Source organism: Vulpes vulpes, chromosome 1 (assembly GCF_048418805.1).
Source record: "Vulpes vulpes isolate BD-2025 chromosome 1, VulVul3, whole genome shotgun sequence".
NCBI classification, from domain to species: Eukaryota; Metazoa; Chordata; class Mammalia; order Carnivora; family Canidae; genus Vulpes; species Vulpes vulpes.
Window position 1 is genome coordinate 121376162 of NC_132780.1, and position 6000 is coordinate 121382161.

Consider the following 6000-nt stretch of genomic DNA (forward strand, 5'->3'; position numbering starts at 1 on the left):
CCTGAGATGTGGGACATTGGATATTCCCTCCTCTAACCCACACATGGAAGTAAACAACTGCCCTTGGAATTTATGTGGAGACTGGAATAGCTGCATGTTTGATCGCAATGATGGCCCCACCCCTTTATAGGTTCCAGTCAGAATGGAACTAGTCTAGGCTAGAGAAGAGGGTGGCCTCAGTGGCACCATGAGGCATCATGAAGTTAATTGGCAGCATCAGGTTATGGAGTGGCTGGGGCTCTCCTGAGAATATCTCTGTGGAGAGGGGTTTTCATGGCCAGAGCCCAAAGCTGAAGAGAGTCATTCCTCATCCTCTAACCACGTCATGTCCCCCTCTTTCTCCCTTCTAGTCCCCGTCTCTCCAACTCCCTCCCTCCCTCTTCTTTCTTCTTTCTCATCTCCCACCCTTGGGAGAAGAAGCAGGATGCTTATGCACCAGCCATGGGCTTTGCAGAAAGCAGTTTATGCTTTTAATTTTTTTATGCTTTGAAAAGAAAATGCCTTCCCCTGCCTCATTTTAGTGGAACACTCTATTATCAGCATAATCACTGACATTTATCACAAAACCTCACTGACTGAAATTTTCCCAGGGTCTGGGCTACTCCCTGGGAGTAAATCAAGCACTTTTGAGCAATGACTGGGCTCCTTTCGGACCCTTAGGTATTATTTTTAATGTACCAGCAAAAGCTAAGAATGGAAATGAATAAATGCAGCTGTTTAAAGGAACTGACCTGCACATGAAGGTCATGCAGTAGAATAATTTGGCTCATTAAGAATGTGTGAATGTGGTGGAAAATGCTCATTTTTTACTGTCTTTTCATAGTAAATAGAAATGCTGCCATTAACCTGCTGAATGCCACTCAGATTGAGCCTACCAGAGATATTGCTTGCACACCCCATCCAGCTGGATCTGCTCCCTTGATGTCTCCTCTCTGCCCTTGTTAAATTTTTATTCACTTATGGCTACTTCCAAAGAAAGCTGACTCTTTCAAGTTACTGACTTAAATAGCTGTAATGGATGTATGGGGGAGGAGGATGTAATATCTCTGCAAGGAAGAGAACTTTGGTTTCTTTTCTTTTCTTTTCTTTTCTTTTCTTTTCTTTTCTTTTCTTTTCTTTTTTTATGTGAGGAAATGGTGCTACTCTAATATGAATGAAAATCTCTGAACCTGATTGTGTGTTGAGGACTCCCACTCTCAGATTTCATGATTCACCAGAAGGACTCCTAGGACTAGGCACATACATGTGTTCATGGCTGTGATTTGTTACAGTGAGAGAATACAATGCAGCAACGATGAAAAGAAAGGGCAGATGGGGCAGAGATCAGAGGAAACCAGGTGCAAGCTTCCAAAAGTCCACTCCAGTCATCTAGTGGAGTCACATGGGAATCGCTTCACTCCTCCAGTTACAACTTCGGACAATATGTGTGAAATGTTGTCTACCAGGGGAGCTCATTAGAGACTTGGTGCCCACGATTTTTACTGGGGCAGTCATGTAGGCACTCTGCCTAGTACATACCAGAAGTCCAGACTCTTAGAAGGAAAGCAAGTGTTAGCCTAAGCCATACTCTTTGCACAATTTAGGACCAATGAACCACTCTCATTATTTCTGGCGATGGTGAAATCCCTCCTGAAATCCAAGCGTTCTGATGCCAGTCATGGACCACCCTTGCAGTTAGGGATTTCCAAGGATAGAAGTCTCAGGCTTGCTATGTTAACTCTTTAATTTCCACAACTTGTCAGTGGCCATAGCATTTTCTGCATTAAGGAAAACATGAAGTTATAGAGCAGGACTTATTAATATAAATTAGGAGATACATCATGCAGACTCAAATGTCTTTCATGCCCCCAGCCTTCTTTCAAATGGTACTTGTATGCCATGTGTCTATCCTGCTATCCTGGCCATAAATAATGGAATAAGAGATTTCTCCTTGAGTCAAAAGCTAAGAGATATAGTCGGACATAATGGGGAGCAAAATCACAGAGTCTGACCAGTGAAGGGAGCTCCAGAGTGAGGGTGTATGTGTGTGACAAAATGACCCAAACCACTATTTTTAGAATAATAAATGCTAGATGGAGAAAGGAAAATTGGATGACCAATGCTCAGACTGAGTGAGAACAAATATTGAGCTACTGTTCCAGGTCTTCTGTGAAGCGTGGTGTGCTCCTCAGTCTTGGAAGTCTATCATCAAGATAGATGAAGGTACACATTATCCATATCCTTGCAGTGAATACATTTCCTTTGCTAATAGGAGTATGTCTTTTCCAAGCAGCCTGAATGAGATTAGCCAACACCAGAATAAATATTCCCTTTAAAAAGGAATTTGGCTACTGAAATGACCATAGTTGTATTAGAGGGCATCCAAGGACACTTGGAAGAGTATATAGGTCAATAACAAGAAGTAGTACCTTACACTGCAAAAAGGAAGTTTCAGAACACACTCCACTCTCCCAAAAATAGAAAACATAAGTAGGCTTAAGAAACACTTTAAAAATTATCTGTGTGGTTGAGTCACAAGGAGTTATTGGGAAAGGTTCAGTGTGTTGGGACTATTTCCTTTCCTATAAGATGGATATCAAGAAAAAGTGATGATCTCCGATGGCATAACTCTCCTGTCCTTGGCACAGCCAATGCCAGGCAGGATGAAACCAGGATGGTCTAGAGCAAGGATTCCTGTTGACAGGGCTGCTGGCAAGGGCTGTGAAGTTGAGAATAGCCCCTGAGATTTAAGCCCAGAAGCCCCAAACCAGACTGAAAGGTGAGCTGCAGCAATCTGATGGATTCAGTGGGAGGCAATATTCAACCCCTGCATCCAAGTCAGGCTCAGGGACAGGAGTTTAGTGTATTTATCAATTTGTCTGTAGATTAAATATATCTTGAGTCAACATTTTCGGACTCTGCAAGGATGAGGATAATCAGAAGCGTACCCCCATGGACACTGCTTAGTCTAGGATGTTCTTGTAGCAGGCCCTCAGAACACACAGTTAGGTTAGGGGAACATACCACTTGCCATCAGACTAAACACTTCAGAGACTCCCATTCACATGTCCTTGGCTGAGGCAGGCCTGTGATTAGAAAGGATGGTTTTTAAAAAAAAAAAAAAAAAAAAAAAAAAAAAAAAAAAAAAAAAAGAAAGGATGGTTTTGTTCCAACACTGCCACCTTCTTAAGGAAAGGATAACCTCTCTTTATCTGGCATATGACCTTTCGGTTGTACTTGAAGTATTTGGGGCTGTTCAGAGATAGTGCTAAGTGGCATAAGAATACCTGCTCTGGAGTGATTGTACCCTAGTGAGCTTCCTACAGTAAAAGTCTCAGATAAGCATTGTCTGAGACTATCCAGTTTTAGTACTGGGGCTATTTCCAGCCTTTGTTTTGAGAATGGGCTCCAGTTTTCCTTCTCTAAAGGGGGAGGGGAAAATGAATAGCTTCCTTAAGCATTCAGGGCATGGTTATGCTCTTATATATAGGACAATGGCTAAGATTACATGTAGAGATTTAGATACTACAAGCCTGGGATGGGGAACTGGATCACCGAACTCTGGAATTCCTCTCAATCTACTGCTTATGGACATTTCCTTTTAAAACTTAGTGTTTTGGGGCACCTGGGTGGCTCAGTGGTTGAGCATCTGCCTTTGGCTCAGGTAATGATCCTGGGATCAAGTCCCACATCAGGCTCCCCACAGGGAGCCTGCTTCTCCCTCTGCCTATGTCTCTGCTTCTCTCTCTCTGTGTCTTTTATGAATAAATAAATAAAATCTTTAAAAATAAATAAATAAATAAATAAAACTTAGTGTTTTATTTTTCCTAGAGTACCTGCACAGAAATAGCATATTTTATTTTTTTTAATTACAAAATAACCAGAACTAACAAAGACTTCCCATATTGCTCTTTTAGAAACATGAAGTTTACAATTTAATAATTTATAATATGATATGATTTTAATGCCCCGAATCTTTTTGTGTATTAGCTTTTGATATCTAAAGACCGAGCTTTTGGATCTCAAAATGTTTTTCTTCGCACAAAGCCTATTTTGAAAAGCAAAAGCTAAAAACTGACTTTGTTATTTGCATTTTGTTGTAACAATCCTACCCTGAGGCAATGACAACTTCAGGTCTAGGTCAAATGGAGACTGGTCAAGGGACATTAGGAAGTATGAGGAGTGGATAAGAGGTGAACATAACAGGTTATAGTATCTACTCTACATACCAATGTGGTAGTCATGAATTGGGGGATTTAAGTAGAGTTTCCTTTGCTGATGTCGAGTTTTTCCTATATAGAAAGGTAAAGGAGTTTTCCTTGAGAGATTCTACTACATAGTAACATCTCATCTGCTGCTTAGGTTGGATGGGGCGACCTCCACAATCTAAACACCACTGAAGTTAGGAGACAGAAAGCAAAATCTCTAAGTTACTAAAACAGATTTCACAGAAGCCACACACCAAAGAGTCCATTCATAGGAAAACTCTTAAGCCCTCAAATAAAGACTATTTGTTTTAATTTACATGTTCAAACACTCCGTTATCAAGTTTCTGGGCTGGGCTGGAGTTAGCAAGTGACAGAAGGATCTAGTTGTATATTGCAAACAGCAGGAAAAACTGCTGATAGCATGATAAGCCACAGAGGAGTCAAAGTACAACAAAAAAAATCAATGCCATTTTGGGACTTTAGTGTCAAGACATGTCAGAAATTTCTCATTTCTTCCTGTAGCCAGTACTGTGATTGATAAGTGTCATAGTGCTCAGTGGGAATTCGGAAGAATCTAATCCAAGTATGAAATATGAGATTCATAATTTGATAATATGACTTAATTAATAATAATGGTGTGACATGATGTTATGGCTTTGAGGGCACTAGCTTTTCAAAACTGAAAGTCAAGCTTTTGGATCTCCAAAACCATTTTTTTTTTTTTTGGCAAGGTGAAGACTGTTATAAACTGAATTGCACCCCCCGAAAACTCATGTTAAAGCCCTAATCCTCATGCAATTAGGTACAGAAATACATTCTGTACCTCAGAATGTAATTGCATTTGAGGATAGGATCTAGGAAGAGGTGATTAAGTTAAAATGAGACTATTAAGGTGGGCTGGAATCCAATCTGACCAGTGTTCTCATAAGAAGAGATTAGGACACAGGGGGACACCCAAGGATGTGCACACATTGAGAAAAGGGCATGTGGAGCCACTGTGAGAAGAGAGCCATCTGGGAGCCAAGGAGGGAGGCCTCAGAAGAAACCAAACCTGCTAATGCCTTGATCTTAGACTTCTAGCCTCCAGAATCTCGAGGAAATAACTCTTTGTTGTTTAAGCCCCCCTCACTCCCTCCTCTGTCTGTGGTGCTCTGTTATGGCAGCATGTAGCAAACTCATACAAAGACTATTTTGAAACCTAAATGCCAAGAATCAACTTCTTTGTTATCTGCATTCTACTGAAAAACAGCCCACCTGAGGCTTTATAATTTAGTCAAAGAGCAGTCCAGCAGATTTTCCCAGGTCTCCAGGAAGACACAGAACTGACCGCAGCACTCTTCTCTCTGGGCATGTGGCTTAGGATAGCAGAAGGAACATAAGGCTTCAAGTTCAAATCTAGGCCCTTCCACTTAGAAGATGGGCTACAGTTTAAACTCTACTTTTCTGAGTCTCAGTTTGCTTATTTATAAAATGCAGATGAGCTGTAGAAATCATATGAAATTACATTCAGGCTGCATATGTAAAATTCCCAGCACAGGTCTGGCACATATTAGGCAGAAAGCAAAATATGGTTCTATTACTATTTCTACTCACCTTATTATGATCTTGGTATTCTCTGTTGAAAAAGGGCAGGGAAGCATGTCATTTTAAAAATAGATTTCTAGCCTTAATGTATTAAGATTCAAATGTCTGGATGGTTAAAGGGATGAGCATTAGGTGTTCAGAAAGCTGGATTATCCAGAAGTGTTCTCCAAAGATGGTCAAGAGTTGAGACATTGGCATAAATATTTTGTGTCCTTTGAACTGCTTCCAA